General features: G+C 45.4%; 1 pseudogene across 1 annotated transcript; it reads right to left on the reverse strand.

Annotated features, from left to right (window-relative positions):
* Positions 1–735: 735 nt before the first annotated feature.
* On the reverse strand, positions 736–25,936 carry LOC146342555 (vomeronasal type-2 receptor 26-like; annotated as a pseudogene). Its single transcript, XR_014784142.1, has 6 exons — positions 25,809–25,936; positions 23,519–23,698; positions 8,858–9,712; positions 6,917–7,144; positions 2,939–3,065; positions 736–1,638 (listed from the first exon to the last, which is right to left on the reverse strand). The product of XR_014784142.1 is annotated as a vomeronasal type-2 receptor 26-like (transcript).
* Between the last annotated feature and the right edge of the window lie 1,232 nt (positions 25,937–27,168).

The following is a 27,168-nucleotide window of genomic DNA, read 5'->3' on the forward strand; positions in this document are numbered from 1 at the left end:
ATCATAATAGCTTATGTAAATGTTTACGTAGGCTAAAACTGCAAAAAAAAAGGGAATGCAAATGGTGGCCGCCGTAGCCGCCGCCATTTGCGTACGTTGTGGTGTTTTTTTTGGAAGGCTGCCCAGCGGCCGGAAGTTCAGCTGCGGACATCCCCGGCCAGCGGGTCCGTGGAATCTTTTATTTTAAAAGTAAAAAAGTGACTTTTGTACATCCCTAAGTGGTTCTTGTCTGAGACAGGGAAGGTGCACCACTGAGATAACCATCCCTGTGAGATGGTGTCTGTTGCTCCCCTCGGAACCGGAGCTGCTGAACCGAGAGTTAAGGGTATGTGTAAGCTTTCTTTTATTATTATTATTATTATTTTATCTGCATCTATTTTCCATCAATAAACTCTATCATTCTTTCACACAATTGAACTTGAATCATATTGGTATCCTTTAATCTGGTTAGTGTGGGCCCTGAGTGCACCAGGGCCCAGTTTAAGGCAATAACTGAGCCCAGGTATGATATCAGCTGGTATACAACCAAAAATTGATAAAAGACACACTTTTAGGAAGGAAGCTAATTATACATCCAGTGAAAAAGATGGATCAAGGAGCAGTGAAACAGGTGGATCGACCCGTAAACCCATTTCTTTTTGGGGGGGGGTATATCTCTTGTGCAATAACATTGTTGCTTAGATTGAGATGTAGTAATGGCAGCCTTAGGATTGGAGCCAAAGATCTTTTGATGCTTTAATTCTTTCTTCTTATTAGCTGGTCCTTATTGTTCAATTCTGGCCTCCTCAAAATGATATAACATTTTGGGGAAAAGATGCAGCTTAATAAACCAACACTGGAGGCCAGGATCGAGAAGACCTCCACAGCCACCATGTATTTCCCCTTGGTGCTCAAGTAGGTTGGAACAAAGGATACCCAGACACTGCAAAAGACCAACATGCTGAAGGTGATGAACTTGGCTTCATTAAAACTGTCAGGTAACTTCCTGGCTTGGAAAGCCAAAGCAAAGCTGACAATCGCCAACAGGCCCATAAAGCCCAGGACGGAGCAGAACATGACAGTTGAACCTTCATTACATTCCAGTATAATTTCTTTAGTCATGGAGTGCATGTCAAACTCTGGGAATGGGGGAGAGGTTGAGAGCCACACAGTACAAATAGTAACTTGAATAAGGAAGCAGGAAAGAACTATAGAGGATGCCAGTCTTTTCCCCACCCATTTTCTCATCCTGGATCCTGGCTTGGTAGCCATGAAAGCTAAAAGCACTGTAATGGTTTTGGCTAATACACAAGAAACTGCCAGTGAAAAGAGGATACCAAAAGCGGTTTGTCGGAGGAGACACTTCACCTTCTCAGGTCGACCGATGAATAGCAAAGCACAAAGAAAGGATAGTAATAGGGAGATGAGAAGAGTGTAGGTAATGTTCCTGTTGTTAGCTTTGACTATGGGAGTCTCATGGTGTTTCATGAAGATCCCAAGCAGCAAAGCTGAAATAAATGAAAAAGAAAGAGAAAAAAACAGCCAAACTGATGCCCAAAGATTCTTCAAAGGACAGGAAGGTTATATCTTTGGGAATGCATTGATCTTGGACCTTGTTTGGATACAGATCTTCTGGACATTCTAAGCAGTTATCCATGTCTGAAACAAACAAATAAGCACAATATATATATGCAGTCATGGCTTCCAACAAGGAATATCATTGTAAGGGGGAGACCAGCTTTGGCCAGATAAGTATTTGTTTACTTTCTTCTTCCCTCCCCATTCTATTTTTTTCCCTTTCATATTGTCTATTAAACTGTGAGCATGAGGTCAGGGACTAGATTAACTTTCTTTTTATGTATTGATCTTAGACATTTTAGGTACACTGTAAGGGCTAATTAGTAGTAGAAGTAGTAGTAATAGTAGTAGTGTTTGTAGAAAATAAATTATAACATCATTAGTTAGTGCAACTAGGGATGTACAAAAGTGACTTACCTTTTCGCAGATTCTGTTCATGGTGGGGGGGAGGCATTCCATCCCTCCCCCCAGAATCCTCGATGGGGGAGGAGGCAATGCGGTCCTCCCCCCCAGGATCCTTGATGGCCGGCTCTGCTCAGGAGCGACTCCGCCAGGCAGCCGGCCAGGCCAGTGCTGTCTGCAGACGGATTTCCAGCCACGGTGGCTGCTGGGTAAAAAAAAAAAAAAAAGGCGTACACAAATGGCGGCTACAGCTGCCGCCATTTGCATTCCTTATTTTTGGCAGTCTTAGTCTACGTAAATATTTATGTAGACTATTACGGCAAAAATAGAGGGGAACGCAAATAGCGTAGTGGGTGCTATTTGCCTCCCTTTTTGATTCACTGTAATAGTCTACGTAAATATTTACGTAGACTAAGACGGCAAAAAATAAGGAACACAAATGGCGGCAGCTGTAGCTGCCATTTGCGTACGCTTTTTTTTTTTTTTTTTACCGGGATGTGATAGGCTACATAAGTCTTTATGTAGCCTATCACATCTATGTAAAAAAACAACAACCCCAAATGAGGCAGACTGCAAATGGCGGCGGTGGCAGCCGGTTGGAAGACCAGCCACCGAAGCCGCCGCTGGAGCCGGAGCCGGAGCCAGATTTCGGCGGGCCGAATGCACTGGCATTTGGCCTCACTGAGGTCCGTGGCGAAATTCTCTGACATCCCTATGTGCAACACACTAGTCATGGTTTAATATTACAAACATAGACCTATCAGAATCTCATTGTTATCTGGAACACATTTTATATATCCTTTTTCCCAATAAAGGTGCAATAGCACAAGAGCTCATAGGCTTCATTGGTTATATCAGACTCTATTCCCATACGAGAAAGCATCATGTATAGTAAACTTTGAATAACTATTTCAAACCTTTGAGAAATTTGGGAGGACAGCCAATATATTTGAGAAGTTCCATGCATGACATATCTTACCCTTCTGGTTTGAAATCTTCCCTTCTGGACATGGAATGCAATCATAGCAGCAAAATGGCTCCCCTTCCTTCTTTTTCTTGCTATAACCCAAGTGGCAATTGTCATTACACAAAGACAAGGGATGTGCCTGTCCATAAACCAAAGAGAAGAATGCTATAACTTTCTAAACAAACAAACAAACAAACAAACGTATGTCTTGGGTGTTTGTAAGGATGTATGAATCCCTTAACTGTTCCTGTCAGGGCATCGGCTGGGGAGGGGGGGAGGCGCTCTGTCCCTCCCCCTGGAATCCTCAACGGGAGGGAGGTGATCCGGTCCTCCCCCCTGGAATCCTGCCTGGCCGGCTCTCATCCGCGGAAGCTCCGCAGAGAAGCCAGGCGGGACCGTCCACAGCTGGACTTCCAGCCGCGGATGGGCTGCTGCGGCCACCATAGAGGCCACCATTTGCATCCTTCCAGACTGCCGTGATAGGCTACGTAAGAATATACATAGCCTAACACAGCATGCCCCCCCAAAAAACCCGGCATACGTAAATGGCGGCGGCTACGGCGGCCACCATTTGCATTCCCTATTTTTCGCCATTCTAGCCTACGTAAATATTTATGTAGGCAATTATGGCAAAAAAAGGGAACCGTAAATAGCATAGTGGGTGCTATTTGTGGTTCCCTTTTTTTTTGCCGTAATGGCCTACAGAAATATTTACATAGGATAGAATGGTGAAAAATAGAGGACGCAAATGGTGGCCGCCGTAGGCGCCGCCATTTGCATACACTGGGTTTTTTTTGGGGGGGGGTTAGCCGTGATAGGCTATGTAAATTCTTACGTAGCCTATCACAGCTCGAAGGACAGCAATGGTGGCCGCAACAGCCCAGCCGCAGCCAGCCAGGAGACAAGCCACTGCCGCCGGACCACCGCCGGAACCGCCTCTGCCTCCAGGGCCATTGCCACCGCCGCATCCGCCGCATCTGGTGCATCCGCCCCAGGTAAGTGCGGTCCAGGGAGATTCTGTGGGGGGGGGGAGGCAGGAGGCCGTTCCACCATGGATTCTCACTGGAATCCGTTGTGGAATTCTCCACCATCCCTAGGTGTTTGTCCCTCCTCGGCCAATCACCAGTTTTCAATGGGATTGATGTTGATATAGCAACATCAAGAACTCAAAACGTAATAGGCAACTTGAAGCTCCACAAATGATGGAACCCTATTCTTGGCTTACATTAGTGGATCCAATCATGGGATAAACAAGGAAGACTGGAAGGAATAGGTGAAAAACCCATTCCTTCCTTCAATTATATTAAAATAAGAGTAAACAATATTAAAACTGGACCCACAGTTTCCTCCAATATTCTCCACCCTATTCACAGATGGCAAAACCCATCACTTTTATTTCTGTTTTGGTGAAAAAACTTACCCTAGCTTTAATATAGATTCTGGAGAAATATGTCCACCAGCAAAAGGGTTAGCCCATATCTTAGCCATGGCAACACAATACATTAATACAGAGGTTTTGTTTGATGCATTCTGTCAGTCAGCTTGGTTATGCTATCCATATTAGGGCAATGCTTTCATTAGCCCAACCAAAATATCACAAGACAGTATGCAGCCTTTTGAGTTCTACAGACATCTACATGAGGTCAGATAATAAATAAAGTAGGTGATGGGTAAGCTTGCTGATAGTGACTAAATGCAGACTCCATGGCTTCATCATTCAGCTACTAGAGATGTCAGAGAATTCCGTGGCAGTTCTCGGTGAGGCTGAATGCCAGTGCATTCGGCCCCCCGAAATCCATCGCAGAACGAAGCCCCTGACCCCCCACCCCATGAAAGGCACGCGGGGCGAAGTCCCCGCCGCCCCCACCCCATGAAAGGCATGCGAAACGGAGCACTTACCTGCTCCCGTCCGCGCTGCGTTGCGATTGGCTGCCGTCTTGCAGCCACCATTCACTTCCTCTGCTCAATGGCCATGATAGGCTACGTAAATACTTACGTAGCCTATCACGGCTAATGCAGGGATGGCATTTGCGTCCCTGCGGAGGCCGTGATAGGCTACATAAGTATTTACGTAGCCTATCATGGCACAGGGGGAAAAAAACGCAGCGTACGCTAGGGATGTCAGAGAATTCCGCCATAAATCTTTACGTAGACTAAGACGTGTCAAAATAAGGAACACAAATGGCAGTGCCCATAGGTGTCGCCATTTGTATATGCGCGGTTACATTGCATATGCGTGGTTCCAAAACATTTACCTAGCCTATCACGGCTGACTGCAGGGATGCAAACGGCCGGCCAGGATTCAGGGTGGGAGGGACGGAGCGCCTCCCCCTCCAGCCAGAATTTCAGGGGGGAGGGGCGGAGCACCTCCCCCCCAGCCAGAATTTCGGGGGGAGGGACGGAGCACCTCCCCCCCACCGTGAATCAATTTCGTCGTAAGGTAAGTGACTTTCGTACATCCCTAGGGTACGCAAATGGCATTAGCTGCCACCATTTGTGTCCCTGTAGTGAGCCGTGATAGGCTACGTAAATACTTAAGTAACCTATCATGGTACGGGGGAAAAAAACCCAGCATACACAAATGGCAGTGGCTACCACCATTTGCGTACGCTGGGGTTTTTCCCCCTACCCTGATAGGCTATGTAAATATTTGTGTAGCCTATTACGACTCACTACAGGGACGCAAATGGTGGTGGCTACGACAGCCACCATTTGTGTCCCTGCAGGGCTGCCCAGCGGCCAGATGTTTGGCTGTGGGTGGCCGGAGCCGGCTTGCACCTCCGCGGCTTGGCCGTGGAGAGGAGCCGGAGGGGCAGGATTCCAGGGGGAGGGATGGAGCACCTCCCCCCCCATCGAGGATTCTGGGGGGAGGGATAGAGAGCCTCCCCCCCACCGCAGATTGCCCGGCACGGATCCAGGTAGGGATTTCGTACATCCCTACATTCAGCTTTTCTTTTCGTACCACACCTCCCACCCCCAATTGGTTCCTTTACCATCTAGACAGATGAGGGGTTCTAGAAAACAAAATAATCTTGCACATTATTTTGTGACACACTGGTTGGCCAATTCAGGTTATTATACAAATAAGGTTAAAAACACATTCTTAAAAGCCAACATAGATGCCTTTGATGTATGTATTTATTTATTTATTGCATTTATGCCACCTTTTTTCCTCTTGCAAGCAACCCAAGGTGGCTTACATTATCCTCCTCCTCTCTGTTTTATCCTCACAACAACAACCCTGTGAGGTAGGTTGGGCTGAGAGTCTGTGACTGGCCCAAAGTCACCCAGTGAGCTTCCATGGCCAAGTGGGGACTAGAACTGGGATCTTCCGTTCCCAGTCTGTCACTCTCAGCACTACACTACACTGGCTCTCTTTTTGGTCATATTAGTTCATCTTCATCATGTTGCTCTTTTGTATCATTCCTATGCATTCTTAATCCATATTCAGGCATTTTGAAATGTGGTGAGACTCACCACGTGAGTAGGCATGAGGCTGTTCGTTAAGCTCACCCCACAATGTCACATCGTATCAGGGCTCCATCCATATGAAATTGGGTACCATGATTGTTCAGGGTTCCAAACTGCATGGAAGCCTGTCAAAGGAACTATGATAATATGTGGCACTGGGGGTGGGGGAGGACTACTCAGTGTCTCCCCATTCCTGCTCATGTGGTGACTTTCACAGCTATTCATAATCCCCAAATAGGGGGTCCTTTGGAAGGACATTCTACTCTATTTAGTGGAATGTATTTCTCTGTGGACGTGCACAGGACTTCAGCCTAAGATTCCAAAGCTGTGTAATACGTATAGCTTCAAAATTTCCCATTTGAATTTTTAAACTGGGAAACTGCAGTTTGAAGTGAAATTCTGAACTGAAAGAACACAGAAACAGGGGGAAAGGAGACAGTTTCGAAATCTGAACTGTGACTCCCTTTTTTAAATACTTAGGAGTTACTGGATACATTTTGAAATACATATGGATCATACCTGGTTAAAAGTCTTGGGCCACAAAATGGCATCTTCATGAATTGTGAACTTTTTGTCTGCAGAAGCCTTTGGATCTATCATGCCAAACTTGACTTTAAGAAATGACTGGTTGGGGAATGTGACCCAGTTGATAATATCAAATCCCGCTTCTAATTCTCCAATTTGATTGAAGGAAACCTTTTCCCCAGCACTGTTGTTAAATGAAACACTTCTCAGAAAATGGTGGAGCTAAAACCACAGTGTACAAAAAGATGCAGTATAGGGTAATAATTGTTCACATTCCTGAAACCCATGATTAATTTTTCCTCAAAAGATTAATGCAGGATACTACTCACAATGCAATGAATGCATTACATAAGGAACATAAGAAGAGCCATGCTTAATCAGACCAATGGCCAATTTAGTCCACAGGAAACCCACAGTGCAACAGCACTGTCCTGCTCATGTTCCCCAGAAAACTAGTGTACTTAGGCATAGTGCATCTAGGGATGGCGGAGAATTTCTCCCCCAATCTTCGGGAGGCCGAGCGCCGATGCATTCGGCCACCCAGGTTGGTTGGGAAATTCTCTGCCGGCCCCCCGCCCCCCCGGGACGGAACTTACCTTCGGCCATTGTCCCTCTCGGTGGCGGGTCCCGGCGGCGGTTCAGCGGCAGTTCGGCACGGGCGGGGGCGGCGGCCAGTCTCCCGACCGGCTGCCGCCACCATTGCAAAAAAAAAAAATTAAAGTAAAAAAAAAAAAAGTGGGTACGCAAATGGTGGCGCTCCATGGGGCGCCGCCATTTGCGTTCCTTATTTTGGCACGTCTAGTCTACGTAAAGATTTACGTAGACTACAGCGGAAATAAGGGCAACGCAAATAGCGGCGCCCATGGGCGCCGCCATTTGCGTACCCGCTTTTTTTTTTCCAAAGTCACCCGTGATAGGCTATGTGACGATTCACGTGGCCTATCACAGCTGACTTTGGAAATCTAGCCATGATAGGCTACGTACATTGTCACGTAGCCTATCACGGGGTCTTTTTTTTTTTTTTTTTACTTTTTGTTTCCTGGCCGGGGAGACGAGGCGCTTCTCACCGGACTGAATTTGGGCTGGGCGAGGCGGGAAGCCTCCCCCTCCTCACCTGAACTTCGGGGGGAGAAGTGAAGCGCCTCCCCCCCCACCGCGAAGCCAAGCTGCGAAAAGGTAAGTGACTTTCGTAAATCCCTAAGTGCATCTGATACTGTATTGCTATCCTGCTGATTTACTTTCATACATACAGCAGCTTACAGCAAAAACATAAGCCGATATACATAACTGATTTTCATGGACAAGCACCACACTGATCTGTGTGGAAGAGAGACCAAGAAAAATAGGATGCTCCACTGTTTTTTGCCCTTACCTTTTTGCTGCTCCCTGGTGGAACTCTTTATTTGCCCTAGATGCCTCCACCAAACAGCTTTAAAAACCATCTGGGTACCTTGTAACCACCTTTAAGTAAAGTGGAGTTTGGCTACTAGGCATGAGTTGGGTAACACAACAAGGACATGGATGACAAAACCACAGAGTTGAAAAATCTACTGTAACAATATTATAAATAGGGGTGGGGGTGGGGAGTCTGAATGGATAAAACACAAAAAGACCCTATAGGAGTAATAGGGCATAAAAATGAAATGATACATGCAAAGCCATCTTCTTCCAGATGTTTGTGCTATATTCCTGGATGCTAAAACTCAACTGAAACCATCAAATACTACCAAGAATAATTAGGTTCTTCCACTAGGGTCTTAATATGTGCAGAAGCCCCAGTGAAATGACTCTAAGATGGAACCTATAGGAAATCTAGCACTTAGATACTGAAACTCCTGATTTCAAATAGAGAGGGCTTGCTAATCACTGTGGGCCCTGTTTTTTTCAGTCACAGAAATGATGAGCTGTCCTGCCTTTCTGTTCTCCGGATCTTACCTGCCATGGTTGTTGATTCCTAAGCATCCACCTCCTGCCATCCACCATTGCTCTGTGTTTGAATTTGGATGAAAACATGGTGTGCAAAGCATGTGCCACAGCATAGACAGCATTGTACATGCAATAGCTGTGGCCAGTCATGCTCATTTGAAAAACAGACTCAAGAAGGCTCTCCAGCTTCTCATCCCCAGTGCAGATTTCCTCACCTGTCATATCTACATCAGAGCTGGGGAATAAACAGTTAAATGCATATTGCCAGAAGTCTCTGATAAAGCCATCTTCTTTTTCTGAGGCGGGGTTCCTCATCTGAAGAAACCTCTGGAACCCTCCTATCTCCTTCTTATGGACTGCAAAGGATATAGAACCATGGATGAAATCTATATCCCAACTTCTTTGTAAGGGAAGTGATGTGAAATCCATTTGGGCTGTCATAATCCAGACTTTTGTCTTGACTGTTTTATCCTCAAATTGTGGTAGTTGGACAAAAATTCTCAAACTGATCATAGTGTGAATTTCACCATGTACGACCACCACATTGGCAGAGCTCCCCATGATGACATTAGATATTGGAAACCACTCTAACATCACATCAGCAGTATCACTGGAAACAGTTTTTTTGGCACATCTTTCTATGAACTCAAAGCAGACACCATTCTGGGAGTATATGGGAAGCACATTCTGTACAAATCTATCTCCATTTTCATCGTCGAGGGAAATGATCCCAATCCATACCCAATTGAAATGCAGCAATAACTTGAGAAGCCCCATATACTGATGCTTACTACTGGGGAACATCTGATGGAAGAAGACACCTTGGAGTGTGTTATTCATGATTGGATCAGAACCATACGTGAGCTAAAGGAAATAAAGGGAAATGAAGAGAGGAAGCAGTGATTTCCAAAATAAAAACTGTAGCCATGAAATTAAAAGACGCTTGCTCCTTGGGAGGAAAGCTATGGCAAAACTAGACAGCACAGTAAGAAGCAGAGACATCACCTTGCTGACAAAGGTCCATCTAATCAAAGCAATGGTTTTCCCAATAGTAACGTATGGCTGTGAGAGCTGGACTATGAGGAAGGCTGAGCGCTGAAGAATTGATGCTTTCAAACTGTGGTGCTGGAGTACGAGTCCCCTGGACTGCAAGGAGGTCTAATCAGTCAATCCTAAAGGAAATCAACCCTGAGTGCTCATTGGAAGGACAGATACTGAAGCTGAAGCTCCAATATTTTGGCCACCTAATGCGAAGAGAAAACTCTCTGGAAAAGACCCTGATGCTGGGAAAGACTGAAGGCAAAAGGAGAAGGGGATGGCAGAGGATGAGATGGCTAGATAGCATCACTGATGCAATGAATGTGGACTTGAGCACGCTCCAGGAGAGAGCGCAGGACAGGAAGGCCTGGCGTGCTATGGTCCATGGGGTCACGAAGAGTCGGACGTGACTGAACAACTGAACAACAACAAACAATTTCCCAAGCAATTGCCTAGAGACACTGTTTTAATGAAACATATAATGACACTCTTGATGACTTCTTCATATAATTCTTTGACTACTTTTTCAGCTGAAATTCATCTACTTATTCCATGTATACAATTCAATCATCCCAACAAATGTTGTTGCTGATCTCACCTATTTTTAAAGACAAGTGAAGGGAATCCCCAGAGGAGTTCATCTCTGCTGCAAAGTTCACTATCATAATACAGAGGCCATATTCTTTTGAACACAGTTCTGGATCCAAACTCATCATGACTAATGTGAGTTAGTCATGAATTACCCAATGAGGCCAATTGATTTCATTGAGTCCCAGTGCTGAAGTGTTGATCATCCTCCCCGATAAGCTCACAAAAGTATGTATTTCTGGGACAGTCATATGAGCAAACACTGCAATTTTGGTATCACTTTTTTCTTCTTTCTTTCTTTCTTTCTTTCTTTCATTCATCTTTCTCTCTTTTTGAGTCCGTAGCACAGTACCTTTCATGTTCTACTCAGTTGTACAGAATTGCAAGAGTTTCCTACACTTAAATTGGATATGGATGGAAGAACTTAATTACATTCAGCAGGGTATAATTAGCGATGGACGAAAGTCACTTACATGATCCCGGAGCTTGCTTTGAGATGGGGGGGAGGCGCTCCGTCCCTCCCCCCGAAATTCTGGGTGGGGAGGGAGGCGCCCCGTCCCTCCCCACTGAAATTCTGGCTGGGGGGGAGGCACCCTGTCTCTCCGGCTGAAATTCTGGCCAGGGGGGAAGCATCCCGTCCCTCTGGCTGTGAAACCGGCTCTCCTGCCAGGAGCCCGGGACGCAAATGGCAGCGGCCGTAACCGCCACCATTTGCGTCCCTGGCCTGCAGTCAGCTGTGATAGGCTATGTAAATGTTAATGTAGCCTACGTAAATGTTAACGTAGCCTAAAATGTTAATGGTGCTGCCGCCACCACCATTTTCAAGTAAAAAAACAAAAACAAACAACAAACGTGATAGGCTACGTAAAGATTTACGTAGCCTATGATGGCTAGATTTTCAAAAAACACTGTGATAGGCTACATAAATGTTTACGTAGCCTATCATGGCTGACTTTGGGGGGGGGGAAGCTCGTACGCTATTTGCATTGCCCTTATTTTCGCCATAGTCTACGTAAATATTTACGTAGACTACCCGTGCCAAAATAAGGAACGCAAATGGCGGCGCCCATGGGGGCCGCCATTTGCGTACATGCTTTTTTTTTTTTTCAAAGACAGCTGTGATAGGCTACATAAACATTTATGTAGCCTATCACAGCTGACTGCAGTCCAGGGACGCAAACGGCGGAGGCTATGGCTGCCGCCATTTGCGTCCCGGCAGAAGAAGAATTTTCGTGGCCAGAGAGGCGGGGCGCTCCCCCCTGGCCCAAATTTCAACGGGGAGGGATGGACGCCTCCCCCCCGGCCAGAATTTCGGCCAGAGGGACAGGGCACCTCCCCCCTGGCCAGAATTTCGGGGGAGGGACGGAGCGCCTCCCCCCCTCCGCGAAGCAAGCTGCAGGATCAGGTAAGGGACTTTCGTCCATCCCTACGTAGACTACGGTGAAAATGGCAACGCTATTTGCGTTGCCCTTATTTTCTCCATAGTCTACGTAAATATTTATGTAGACTGCCCGAGCCAAAAGAAGGAACGCAAATGGCGGCGCCCATGGGCACCGCCATTTGCGTACGCACTTTTTCCCCCCCCCCAAAGTCAGCCGTGATAGGCTACATAAACATATACGTAGCCTATCACGGTGTTTTTTGAAAATCTAGCCGTAACTGGTGTCTATATCTGAGTAGGGATGTGTGAATCATCCATGCTCAAGCTTGCCAATGTTCTCCAATTTCCACCTATGTATCCCATTGTTAGGTGTGTGTGCCCCCCCCCACCCACCCCCACACACACACTTCTGTTTCCTGCATGGAAATGCATGCATATTTTGGTGTACATTTCTCAAAATGTATGCATTTTTGTGTGCAAATCACTGAAAGTGCAAGGCTGATTATGCAACGCGAGTTTGGAATGTTGTTTGGTGGGCTCGATCCTGTGTTTGTCTGTGTTCTTTATTACATGTGTTGAGTGATGAAGGGCTCACTCCTATGCACGTTTAAACAGAAAAAGTCATAAAAATCCAAGCATGTCCTAGCCATCACAGCTGGCTGAGGCATGCTGGGAGTTGTAGGACTTTCTTCTGTCTAAATATGCATAGGATTGTGCCCTGACAAAACAATCCTATGTATGCCTAAAAGGTAAAAAGGTAAAGGTGTCCCCAACCAGTCATGTCCGACTCCAGGGTGCGGTGCTCATCCCTGCTTCTAAGCCAAAGAGCCAGCGCTGTCCGAAGACGCTTCCGTAGTCATGTGGCCGGCATGACTGAACACCGAGGTTCATGGAACGCTGTTACCTTTCCCACCGAGGCGGTACCTATTTATCTACTTGCAATTTCTTGCTTTCGAACTGCTAGGTTGGCAGAAGCTGGGACTGAAGACGGGAGCTCACTCCGTCACGCAGCACTCGGGTCTCGAACTGCTGACCTGCCGACCTTCCAGTCTGCAGTTCAGCATCTTAACCACTAAGCCACCGCAGCCCATATATATGCCTACCGAGATGTAATTCATATTGAACAGGAATGAGTGATAATTTAATTTGGTTCTTTTTTACAAGAGCTTACCAAAATGTGCAAATGTAGTCATAAATGGGATGAAAAGAACTTGAGATTTATTTTTTTATTTTTTTAGAAAAATGTGGAAGAAACCACAACTGATACATGTGTCCATCCAGGCTGAGGGCTTTGAGTGCTTAGCTCTGAAAAGTCTTGTTTTTAATCCCTGTGTGTTCAATCAAGGTTGTGGCGCTCAGAGTTGCCTCCTCTTTTTTTCTGTCAGACTGTTTATCTTTCATAGCTATGTAGGAGGCAGGTACACCATGGACCTCTCCATGCCGCACCTATAAAAGTCAGCAAGTGCAGAAGGATGGAAATTTTGTTTTGACTCATTTTTATAAGAATTTACCAAAATCCAGATGTTTCTTTACATTTGGGATAGGAAGAACTTGAGATGTAAAAAGAAAATGTAATGCCGGAGAAAGAGAAACTGACTGATTTGTCCATTTCTAACTGAGTTCAATATGCCTTACTTCCAGGTATGTGATATAGGATTTCAGCCTGAGTTATTCATAGACACACTGTGCAGCAGCTCTAAAACCCTCTCTCTCAAGCCCTCAGAGTTGGGTTCTTCTCACTCTTCATTTCAGATCAGATCTGAGAATTCCAGCTTCTCACTGTGCATTATGTGGTGATTTAGGGTCCCTTGGACAGGCGGGTTATCTCCAGCAACTTTCATGAAGAGGCAGTAGAAGCTCTCCCCTTAAGAAGCATTAACTGAGACTTTTCACTGAGAAATCTGCGAAAGACTAGGCCTCTCTCTGCTCCACTGTTTCCCTCCTTGCACCAGGCTGTCAGGAAGAAAGTGATGGAGTTTCAGAGGGCACAACTAGATTCAGGGTGTGGGGGACTCAGTGGAATTACATATGAGACTGGCTGAATGTCTCTTAAGAGAGACATCTGCAAGATGGCCAGGGTCAGGGGATTTTGGTGTGAGACACTCACTGAACAAGCGGAAGGGGCATACTCCTTTTCTTAGTTTGTTGTGGTTGAGTCAGCTGCAACTTGCAAAGAGTAGAGATAGGTATGGATGGACTCACCTGTGTCAGCGCCGCACAGCGTGCGGCGTGCACCAAACGCCAGCCAGCCAGCTGCCCATGTTTGGCTCCCTGGATGAGCCACTGTGCAGTCTGCATGCATCTGGAAAGCAGCACACATCTTTCCAACCCCTCAGCAAGCCACTATTTGCATAAATATGGAAGCTGGGGATTTTTTTTTTCCCAGTAAAAGTCCTTTTACGTAAATGGTATCCATAACGGGGCCATTTACACAACACTACAGCTGTTAAAGGACCATTCACGCCTGCAATCTTTTAACAGTTATTTTGTTAGATTTAACAACTAGAGACTTCCATTATGAGCAATAACTAGATTTTGAACAAGTTACTTTTTATGCAGGTGTCCTTTAATTCTTTCATGATTTGTTTACAGGCCATATGTTACTGGACTTCACACACACACACACCCCGCCCCTGCTTGGACTCCCACGACATCCCTAAGCAGAGACAGCATTGGAACAGCTTCTGAAATTCCTTCCAACTTCCTCTCCAAATAGTCTGTGAATGGAGAATCCTAGTAAAATCATACCTAGATTGAAAGCTAAAAATCTCAAAACTACACTCCCCTCCTCTAACTCCAACTTTTACCCCACCTGGTATTTTGTTTTAATGGATGTCTTGAGAGAATTTCAATAATATATCAAAATGTAGATGTTCAAAAATGCCCTAGTGAGCAGGACTCAAATCACCTCCTATTTGGTGATATTCTCCTCAGATACATGGCTTTAAAAAAAAACAAAAAAAAAACAGGCGTAGCAAAAAGGAGGTTTCCTTGGAAGGTTACTGAACAGCCACAACTTTGAGCAATGAAAAACAAAGTTAATTGTTGTTTTAGAAGCAATAGATAACACTTTCAGAGAGCATTCAAAAGAAAATGCAGGAGATGCAGGAGAAGGTCAGAGAAGGCTGGAGAAAGACAGCTGGAAAAGCCTTAGGCCACCTACACACCTGTTCTTTAATCACTGTTTTTCCTGGGAGCTTTAAACGATGGTGCTGCTCTGCTGCTGCTATTTCACAACTTCCCCTCCCTCTTCCTGTGTTATCTGAGAATGGGGAAAACTTGGCATTTTCTGTGTTTGTGATTGAAATCGCCATTTCCTCCCTGTGCATTTACGGTTTAGTGCTTTGTCCCTCTTAGTATGAGTGGGTGCCAGGGGGTGTTGCTGGGTGGTGTTGAATAACATTGTTATGACAACAGATCGGTGGAAGGATGGGGCAGGTCACTGACCGTGCTTCCAGTGACCGTTTCTGCCTCTCTCCCATTCCACTCCAGGCATTTGAACTGTAAAGCGGTTAACCAAAATCATCCCAAATGCTTCTCTGAAATCCCCCTGAACACAGCAAGGGTTACTTCTGAGTAAACACACTGGCTGTAAGGCTGTACTTGTGTGTGTTTTTTAAAAAGGGCACAGGGATGTCTTCTCTTTCTCCACAAACTTTGTGCTTTACTGCTAGTACAGTCCTCAAACTGTTTAGATGCCAGTATCAGTTCTAACTGCAACAGGAAGGAAATCTACATTAAAAGATGGAGTTTTGCTGAATTGACTTGTAGAACCTATTGTGAGGTGGGACTCAGGCTGTGGGTTCATAAATACTCTGGGCCCTTTCCTTTCCTGGGAGTAAGTGTCATTGAAAGCTGTGTGGCTTGGTTCTGAGTAGGCATGCATCGGAGTGCATTGTAAGTCTACTTAGAGGAGCAGTCTTAAGGTCTCCCGTCCCCTTCAATGCATTTACTCGGAACCTCCCCCTCCGATTGACTGCACTGACTGCTACATCTCCCTTTTGCACACTAGTTTGATGGGCTTTTTTTCTCCCAGGGTGGATGGGGGAGTCTCCCTTCTCAGCTGCACAGGAGAAAGGCTTGGCAGTTAGGATTTCACTGGGTATTAAAACTGCCTTTTCTCCTCCCCTGAATAAATTCATCATGCAGACATTAGAATAGTCATTTTCAAAGGTTTCTTTTGCATGTGTGTGGTGTTGTTTTAGATAAGGCAGTAATGCTGAGGTGGTTTTCCACAGTACTCCCTCCCACATACAGAAAACCACTGCCACAAGGTCTTCTGAATGGCAACCATCTAGGATGGCATGGAAGAAGGTGGGACCGATATCTGCATGGGAATGGCAAGTACTGCATATTCTTGGGTAGCCAGAATAAGGGGGAAGAGCAACAACAGTGTCGGGGGGTGGGGGGCAGAGAGAGAAAGCCATCCTCTCTCCCTTTTCTACTAGCCCACCTTACAGGGTTGTTGGGTAGCCAGAATAAGGGGGAAGAACAAGAAGGGGAATGAGCAGCAAGAGGGCTTGGGCAGTGTGGGGGGGAGAGAGAGAAAGCCAGCCATGACCTCTTCTCCAAGCCCACCTTGCAGGGTCATTGGGAAGGCAGAATGAGGGGGAAGACCCACAACAGCCCTGCGGGGAGGGCAGTGAAAACCAATCACCCTCTCTTCCCCTAGCTCACCTTACAGGGTCGTTCGGAAGCCAGAATAAGGTGGAAGAGCAACAACAGCACTGGGCGGGTGGGAGAGAAAGCTTGCCACTCTCTTTTCTCCTAGCCCACCTTACAGGGTCATTGGGTAGGCATATTGAGGGGGAAGAGGAACAACGGAGCCAGGATGGGTGGGAGAGATAGCCAGACACTCTGTCGTCTCCTAGCCCACCTTACAGGCTCTTTGGGAGGCTAGAATAAGGGGGAAGAACAAAAACAGTGCGGGGGGGGGGAGAAAGCTAGCCACTTCCTTTTCTCCTAGACCACCTTACACGGTCTTTGGAAATCCAGAATAAGGGGGAAGAGCAGGAACATTGCCGGCTGGCAGGAGACAACGCCAGCCACTCTCTCTTCTCCTAGCCCACCTTACAGGGTCGTTGGGAATCCCGAATAATGGGGAAGAGAAACGACAGTGCTGGGGAGCTGGGGAGAGAAAGCTAGCCACCATCTCTTTTCCTAGCCCACTTTACAGGGTCAGTGGGATTCCAGAATAAGGGGGAAAAGCAACAACAGTGCCGGGGCAGGGGGGAAGCTAGCCACTCTCTCTTCTCCTAGTCCACTTTAGAAGGTCAGTGGGATGCCAGAATAAGAACGCAGAGAAAGAACAGTGCTGGGTGGTGGGAGAGAAAGCCAGCCACTCTCTCTTCTCCTAGTGCACATTACAGTGTTGTTGGGAAGCCAGAATATGGGAGAAGAACAAGAACAGTGCTGGGGGGGGGGGGGAGAGGGAGAGTGGGAGAGAAAGCCAGCAACCATCTCTTCTCCTCTTCCACGCGACAGGGTCATTGGGAAGCCAGAATATGGGGAAAGAGCAACAACAATGCCAGGGGGTGGGGGGGGAGAGACAAAGCCACCCACTCTCTGTTCTCCTTGCCTACCTTAAAGGGTCGTTGGGATGCCAGACTAAGGGGGAAGAGCAACAACAGTGCTGGGGGGGGAGGGGAGAGTAAGCCACAAACTATCTCTTCTCCTTGCCAGAACAACTCTTACAGGGTTGTTGGGAAGCCAGAATAAGGAGTAGACCAGCAACAGCACAGGGCAAGCCACCAAGAAGACCCTCTCTCCTTTGCCACAAAGTTGGAGTAAAGAGTGTGGCAAGGAACCAGTTCCCGTAGCCCACTGGCCTGCTCACTCACTTCCCACAGTAGGAGGGACGGCTTCCTGCTGTGGCGGAGCGGAGGGACAGGCGGAGCCATTAAGCATGTTACAGGAACCAATGATCAGTGGAAGGGAGGGAGCAAGGGGCATCAGCCACCTTCTGTCCTGATTTGCCCGTGCAGCTCTGCCCAGCCATGTAAAGGTTCAAAGCAGAGGGAAGCACTATGAGAGTTGCGAGTATACAGGGCCAATCTAAATCCTGGAAAGGATCCGGAATCATAAGGACCGGTTTGTAGTGGGATAAAATTCCAGATGTGAAGAGAACCTTAATCTATGATGCTTTAGAAGATGATCATTCATGTAAACAATTCTAGATGATGATGATGACGACGACGACGCAAAGAAATGTTAGAGTGCTTCTAACCCACCTTTGGATTTACAAGTTCTAAGAGTCAGTCGATCTTTATCAGAAAAAAATGTCCCAAAGGAATTCAGACTACTCTAACTTTGCACTAAAATGCTCCCTAATGAGTGGGAAGAAGAAGGAGAAAGCCCAACCTGGGGGAAGAGTCAAGAAGCAATCACAGTGCTGGTTTAACTGTGATGGTAAATGACATTTTGCAAAGGACTGCCCTTCACCTAGCAACAAGATCTCCCACCCCCTGACTAATGTTAGCTCCTAAATTTTTAAACAAAGACTATGAAGAAATCCTGCAAAGCAAGTTTCTCAAAATGTTAGCAGTAATTTCCTTTCAGATCGCAAAAGCCTCCTAGCCAGTAGCCAGCAACAATGAGCCAAAATCAAAGAACTGGATCAAAGATGGTGGATGCACTAGGCACACAGTACATTTTCAAGTGAATGTTTTGATGAACTTTAACTTAGTGAAAGTCATTATGTAAAAGTCTAAACAGCAAAAGAGCAAACTATGAAGATTCAAGGCTTAGGGAGTGGAGTTGCAAATATTGCCTGATAAGAAATGTTGCAAATTTAGGAAACAATGTGTTGTTCATTCCTGAGTTGAACTGAAACATGCGACGTCTGTTTGCATTAGACAAAAAATAGTTTTACAATACACTTTGAAGGCAAACAGTGCACAGTAACCAAAAACAATGTTGTATATGCACAGGAACTTGAAAATGGAGGTGTCTATGAGTTAAGTCTTTCAGGTCAGCAAGTGAATGTGGTCCAAGAGCATGGAGATGAAAGCATCCTGCACCTCTGGCACAGAAGACTGAGGCACCACAATACAAAAGCCATCTGGGAACTACAGAGCAGAAACCTTGCAACAGATATCATGGTAAAACAAAGTGAGAACAATAATGCAACTAGGTACATACACTGTGTAAAGGCAAAGGGGGTCAAGGCCCTCCTTTCCAACTAGATCTGTAAAGAGAAACACCAAAGTGCTAGATCTTGTACATGGTGATCTCTGTGGTCCAATCAATATGTGTTCATTGGGAGAGAATAGATATGTTTTAATATCTGTGCATGATTTTTCAAGATACTGTATAACATACTTACTGAAGGAAAAGAGTGAACCAAGATGCTGAAGAGATACGTCACTATGGGCAGCAACATGTTTGGCAAAAGACCTCAGATGCTGCAGTCAGACAAAGGTGGTGAGTTACCTATCTCCAGAACAGATTGCCAGTCAAGGGGACCACACAAAAACCATTTCAGGTATGGCACAATAGAGCCTGAAATATGGAACACATCAGAGTGTTTGGCAACAAAGCCTACACTTATATACCAGAGCAAAAGAGGAAAGAGATGCCAAAAAAGCCAAAAGATGCCCAAACAGAAGAGACTGTATTAATGGCTATGCTCCTAAACCAAAGGATATAGAGTGATGAATTTAAAAACAAGTGAAGTCAGCACAAGGCATGTGGTTTATTTTGATGAACAAAATAGAGCTGAGAAGGGAGGAACTGTATTAGACAGCTCAGAGAAGCATAATGAGAAAGTTACTTACTAGAGCACTAGAGTACAGAAATGAGACAACAGAGCCCTCACTACCAGAAATGCATGCTGAACCAGATGTAGAGGTAGATGATGTAGAGGTGAACCAGAAGATGATGTAGATGATGCAGAGGTGAACAAGAGGCTGAGGGCAGTACAGCTGAAGAAGGGGATGTAGATGAAGATGTAGAGACAGATGTGCTGGAAGATACTGCAACAGCAGATCAGATTCCAGAGCCACCTCTCAGATGCTCATCATGACCCATCAAAGGCATACCAGCTCAACACCTGTCCTACCTTGCCAGGTCAGTAACACCCTATGAACCATCAACTTGCGGGGAAGTTGAACAAATGCCAAATGCTGAAGCCACCCAATGGAAGGAAGCAGCCAGAGAACAGACACCCTGTACAAGAACAAGGCATGGACCCTAACCAAATTAACCACCAGGCAAGAAAGACACAAGATGCGAGTGGCTCTTCATGATAGTGCAAAGTGCTGAAGGGGAAGGAGAATGCTACAAAGTGAGACTACTTGTCAAAGGTTTTCTACAGAAGTATGGAGAATACTTTGAGGAAAACTTTGCCCCTGTTGTGAAATACAGCACCATCAGAATACCCCTGAGTCTAGCAGTGTCTAAAAAGATGCAAGTAAGGCACCTAGATGTCAATACTGCTTTTCTGCATGAAGAGATAACAGAGGAACTGTATATGGAACAATCTCTAGGTTTCACAAACTCCAAGGAAGCAAATCTTGGGTGCAAACTCAAGAAAGGACTATATGGACTTAAACAGGGCAGCAACAGCATGGAATAGGAAACTAAATAAAATGCTCACAGAGCAAAGCTTCAAGCAACTTTGATTCTTTTTTATGTGGATGACCTCCTCATGATAACACAAAGGGATGAAGACTATGCAGGAATTGTATGCCACCTAAACAAGGAAATGGAAATAAAATAATTAGAAAATGCAACTTACTATTTAGGCATTCAGATTAAAAGAGAAGGCAGTTCCTATCTGCACAATCAATGTCAAAAGATTTTTGAACGTATGGAGACATTAGGATTCAAAAATGCAAAGACCGTGGTAACCCCTATGGAAACAGACTTCCTCAACCAGGAAGATGAAAGTGAACTTTTGTCAAACAACAGAAAGTACAGAACAGCAATAGGTAAACTCCTAGAATCATAGAATCGTGGAATAGTAGGGTTGGAAGGGGCCTACAAGACCATTGAGTCCAACCCCCTGCTTAGTGCAGGAATCCAAGTCAAAGCATCCCTGCCAGATAGCTGTCCAGCTTCATCTGGAATGCCTCCACTGTGGGAGAGCTCACTACCTTCTTAGGTAATTCATTCCATTGTCATTACTCAAACAGTCAGGAAGTTTTTGCTGATGCTCAGCCAAAATCTGGCTTCCTGTAACTTGAGCCCATTATACTTAACCACTACTACCAGACCAGACATAGTAACTGCTGTAGGGATCCGGAGCAAAAAACCCAGCTCACCCACTGAATGAGACCGGGTCACTGTTAAAAGAGGGCTAGGTAACTGAAAGGGACTATGGACTTTAAACAAAAGTTGCCAGCTGGTAGCAAACTAGAATGAGTAGGCTACACTGATGCAGACTGGGCTGGGGACAACTCCAGCCACAGATCCACCAGTGGATACTTGTTTACGTATAGGAATGGGCTGGTCTCCTGGGCCGGCCAAAAACAAACAGCGGTAGCTCTACCATTCACGGAATCTGAGTATGTAGCAGGAAAAGAAGCATGCAGAGAATTAATGTGGCTGAAACAGCTGCTAATGGACCTTGGGACAGAGGAACAGAGACCAATTCAGATTATAGAAGACAACCAGGGCTGGATCAAACTTTCTCAAATTGAGAGGATTCAAACACATACCGAGCATATTGGGGTAAAGTGTCATTTAGTGTGTGCTTTAGTAGAATTAAGGACATCTTGACCAAGACCCTACCAAGGGAACACTGTGACCATTGGCAGCCCAAGATGAAGCTTTGCAATGTTTGCAGGAGGGATGACGTGGGTGCTGGGCTCAGTCTGGGCTCAGTCTCGTGCCCCCTGCACTTGCTGAGCAGCTCTCACCTACCCTGAGCTCTCCATGACCACACATTGTTCCTGTGGTCACAGATTTGGGAAAACAGTGGCAACTCGGAGAATTCCATAAATTAAATATTGTGCTCAGAGCACCCATAAATGCCCCATCTGCACAATAATATGGGCGTGAATGCTGCTTTGTTTGCTCAACTTTCTCTAACACAACTCTTCATTGCTCTGCACCTCCCTTGGATGCTCACACTTCCTGATTTGAAAAAGTCCCATGGGATGGGGGAGATATAAATGCTTTGGGAAGACCCAAAGCATGGGAAGACCCAGCTTCCCATGCTTTCATTGAAGCATGGGAAGCTGGGGAGCATGCATACCACTGGGAAGATGATTGCACAATGAAAGACAGGATATGTACTTTTCGGCCACCTTGTAACTAAAGTAAGCACAAGAACCATCCACAGGAGATACACCAAGATGCTCTTCTCCTTGGAATGATTTTTGAACCCCCACCCCCATCACATTGAATGAGAATGGTGAAAAATAAAATGCAGAAGATTTTTCTGCAGCAGCACTAATTCCTCATTTCAACCTGGAGAAACAAGTCTGGCTGAGAGAAGGTGATGGGACTAAGACCACCCAATGAGCTTCATGGTGGAGCGGGGAGTTGAACTCCTATCTCCCAAGTCCTCGTCCGTCCAACGCTCTAACTACTGTACCAAAGGGCTTTCATTTCAGACATCTTACAACTGGAGCTCTTCTGCCAGAAATTTAGTCTACACAGTAAAAATCATGTAAACAGTTCTTTGAAACACTTATTTTAAAGGTCATTTGCACTAAATCTAACATCCAGCACAGTCCCCTTCTTATCACATTCATCTTCAAAGACTGAACATGAGAGAACAGGCTTCTCATAACCTTAATATCCCCCATCTGTCCTCATATATACACAATGCCATCATCATTACCTATTGCTATGGATGTCTTTCACTTCACCTGCTACCTGAGACTTCCTGTGAAGATGCCTGGGAATGAAAATGAGACTTTCTGCATGCAAAGCAAGTGTTCTGCCATGGAAGTATTGTCTCTAAAGAACAAAAAAGGGCCTGCAATCTGCACAAAAGAACATAGGAAGCTACCTTATACCCCATCAGACATTGGGTCCATCTCACCCAGTGTTGTAGACACTGACTGGCAAGAGCTCTCCAGGTTGTTTCAGGCAGGATTCTTCTGTAGTCATGCCAGGGGCATGTGAAGGCAGAACCTAGGACTTCTGCATAGGAAGCTATAAATCCCCACAAATTATAAATAACATGCTCTACCAATGGCAGCTATCCAGCCATCAGATAGAAGAACCAATTTCTTCTGAGATCAAATCTAATAGCAACATTCTGCACTTCAGCAAAGAAAGGGACATAAGGATATGGAGACCCTCAGTGGGTTCACCACTGAAGCAATGTATACTGACATGCCTTCTTAGATGAGACCAATTACCTGTTTATCATATTGGCTGACTTTAGTTTTCTCTTACCAGTAAATGCACGCACACACACACACACACACACACACACACCCCTCCTTACTATTATTGTTTAAGATTGCAAATAATATTGGAAAGCTATCATATGGGGGAGGGGAGAGATCAAAAATAACTTTCTACACCAAGGGATGGTGGTGGTCCTTGGCCAGGTTTTGACCCTCAAGGAACACAGAGGGTGAATGTCTTTATTTCAAGCAACACTTTCTATCTCCAAGCTACAAAACTAACTCTAACATGCAATGAAATGATAATCTATATTTTGTTTTCCTTTTTAATTCCCCTGCTCCACATGCACAGCTTACCTGTGGAATCTTGTAGATGCGCAGGATGGTTGCCATGTAATGAGGGATGTCAGAATTAGGTCCCCCAATGACAGCTATTGCATTGCTCTTGACATCACACTTGTAATTAGGGATAAAAATCTGTTCTGGGTGGAGAGAAGTTCCATTGAGGCAAGATAGATTGAGCTTGCAATGAAATAACTATTACAGATGTGGAAACCCAGGGTGATGTTGGGAAATATCCGCGGACTTTCATTGATCTCATTTACAGCAAATACAAATGCCAGAATGTGCTGGTAGTTCTGAAGCAATTATCTAAAGTGAGAGTTAGATGACATGTCACAGTGCTTCTGCTTCATAATATGACATGATGTTGTTGTTGTTGTTTAAGTTCAATAAAAGTTTGATAAATCTATTGCTCATTCAGACAACAGGCCTATATAGTCCACCATTCTATTCCTTCAGTGGCCAGCCAAATGCCTTTGGGAAGCCCACAAACATGACATGGGTGGAATACCACTTTCCAGCTCATGTTCTCCACTAACTGGTGTACATAGGCATGCTCCCACTGTTACTGGAGGCAGCATATAGCCATCAGGACTAGTGGCCATGGATGGCTCTGTCTTCCATAGATAATTAGATAAATGAATTATATATTGTGTGATGTAGTACTGGTTTTGTTTTGTTTTTTTGTCTACTCCAAATCTCCTACAATCCCTTTAATTGGATAATCCGAATTTCTAGAGAGAAACAGGGGAGAGGACAAAAGGCTTTTCTCTGTCCATACAATGTTTAGACAGAGAAAGAATACCATCACTGGCTGGGGCATGCTGGGAGTTGTAGGCCTTTTCTCTGTCTAAACTCACATAGGATTGCACCCTTAGTCTCAAAATATTTCAGATGACCTAGGAGACATATGTCTGACTGTACCAAATTATGCAATTGCTCACATGCATAATATTGCACAAGCTTAACATGTTAAAGTAAAGTGTGTCTGGAACTGAACACTCACACCTTTCCAATAACAGCCTCAGAAGGAAAACATAAATGTCTCATTTTGAAAATCATTAAATTCATCCTAAAGCCTGTTGTTCTGCAGACTTTCCATATTGATAGGCTACCTATTCATTGGGCAGTGTATCCGGAGGCTTGAGATATGGAAGCATTATAACCACTGAGAAACAGTATGATAATACTATGCTTACTAACAACCACAGACAACTATGTTGCATATGGGGGGAGTGTAGATTGTAGGGATGGCAGAGAATTCCACCATGGATCGCGATGAGGCCAAATGCCAGTGCATTCGGCCCCCCGAAATCTGTGGTGGAATGGCCTGCCACCTCCCCACCCCCCCTGCGGATCCCCCCCAGGACGAGACTTACCTGGGGCGGATGTTTCGGCCAGCAGCAGCTCCGGCGGCGGCTTCAGCAGCGGCGGCGGTTGGTCTTCCGACCGGCTGCCGCCGCCGCCGCCGCCATTTGCAGTCTTGTCATTTTTTGGGTTTTTTTACAAGACGTGATAGGCTAGGTAAAGATTTACGGAGCCTATCATGGCTGGGTAAAAAACAAACAAACCGCATAAGAAATGGCGGCGGCTACGGCTGCCAACATTTGCATTCCTTATTTTTGGCCATCTTAGTCTACGTAAATATTTACGTAGACTAAGATGGCGAAAATAAGGGGAACACAAATAGTGTAGCGGGCGCTATTTGCATCCCTTTTTGAGTCCCTTTATTTTCGCAGTAATAGTCTACGTAAATATTTATGTAGACTAAGATGGCAAAAAATAAGGAAGGCAAATGGCGGCGGCCATAGCCGCCGCCATTTGCGTATGCATTTTTTTTTAACCCAGCTGTGATAGGCTACATAAATCTTTACATAGCCTATCACGTCTCTGTAAAAACAAAACAAAACAAAAAAAACCTCCAGACTGCAAATGGCAGCAGCAGCAGCCGGTCGGAAGACCAGCTTCCGAAGCCGCCACTGGAGCCGCTGCCACTGGAGCCACCGCCGCCCGGAACATCTGCCCCAGGTAAGTCTCTTCCCAGGGGGAATCTGCAGGGGGGCAGGGGGGGCAGGCCATTCCACCACAGTTTTCGGGGGGCCGAATGCACTGGCATTAGACCTCACCAAGATCCATGGCGGAGTTCTCTGACATCCCTAGTAGGACCAGCGTGGCTTTGTTTACTGTGTTGGATCCAGAGAAATGTCATCCACTGAAGGAACTTTGTCTGATGGAGAAAGGTTCCTTGGATCCAGCTGACGATATGGGCCAGATTTATGGCATACTTTAAACACAATATCCTTACATGATCTCATCAACTATTTCTTCAGATGGATGTCTTCTGAATGTTATCAGTTCAGAAGCAACATAGATTTAGGAAATAATGCCACCAACCATGAAGTCTCCAGGCTGATAATACTTGTGATTAATAGAAAGAGGTTCACGAACAGCACATTTATCAACAGGAACATTGCATATTATGTGTGGCAGTAAGATCACTACTGATGCTAGCAATAGCACCATCTTGTATCAAACTCCACCATTCCCTCTTCCACTTCATAGACATGATAGGCTATGTAAATACTTATGTAGCCTATCACGGCTAATGCAGGGATGCCTTTTGCATCCCTGCGGAGGCCGTGATAGGCTACGTAAGTATTTCCGTAGCCTATCACGGCAAGGTAAAAAAAAAAAAACATACACAAATGGCAGCGGCTATGGCAGCCACCATTTGTGTTCCTTTTTTTTTTTTTTTTTTGCCATTTAGCCTATGTAAATATTTACGTAAGCTATTATGGCGAAAAAAAGGGGAACGCAAATAGCGTCCACTACGCTATTTGCGTTCCCCTTTTTTTCACCTTAATAGCTTACATAAATATTTATGTAGGCTAAAACGGTGAAAAAAAGGAACTCAAATAGCCTATCACGGTTAAGTACAGAGTACAGAGATGCAAATGGTGGTGGCTATGGCTGCCGCCATTTGCATCCCTGCTGCTCAGCGGCCGGATGTCTGGCTGTGGGCGGAGCCGGCTGGCGGCTCTGCGGAATCCCTGCGGAGTTGGTCCGGCTGGGCAGGACTCCAGGGGGAGGGACGGAGCGCCTCCCCCCATGGCAAAGCAGATCCGTGAAACGGTAAGTGACTTTCATACATCCCTAGCCCTGACTCAGTGTGAAATTAGTTAGGTCAGCTGGCAGAAGTTCTGTAAATTATTATTTGCACAAAAGAACATTTGCACAAATGTCACCCACAAATTGTGCAAATTTCCATTATTTGCACAAAATTCAGCTGTGAATTAATTGTGTAAATTTGCATAAGTCACACACATTGCAGCATTGTTTGCACAAATTGTGAAAAAATCACACAATTTACAGCCAGATTTTTTGCAAACTATGTAAAGGTTGCCTGGAAGCAGTTGTGAAAGTCTTTTTTTCTATAACTGAACAAATTTCCATAACTGAAGATATCTTAAACTACCACACAGCCCATGAAAGGATTAATATAATGCACACATTACATTTAAGTGGTTTACCTCATGTCTCTTCTGAATCTCTAGGCCTTTGCTCCTTTGGAGGAGGATTATAATAGTCTCTGCTGCCTGGCTTTTTCCAGCCCTGCAACCATGTGCTATTTTTAAGGAACAGCACAGGCTGCTCAAGTCCATGTA

The sequence above is a fragment of the Heloderma suspectum genome, chromosome 6 (assembly GCF_057233095.1).
Source record: "Heloderma suspectum isolate Gila_16-S chromosome 6, 16-S_ref, whole genome shotgun sequence".
Lineage (NCBI taxonomy): Eukaryota > Metazoa > Chordata > Lepidosauria > Squamata > Helodermatidae > Heloderma > Heloderma suspectum.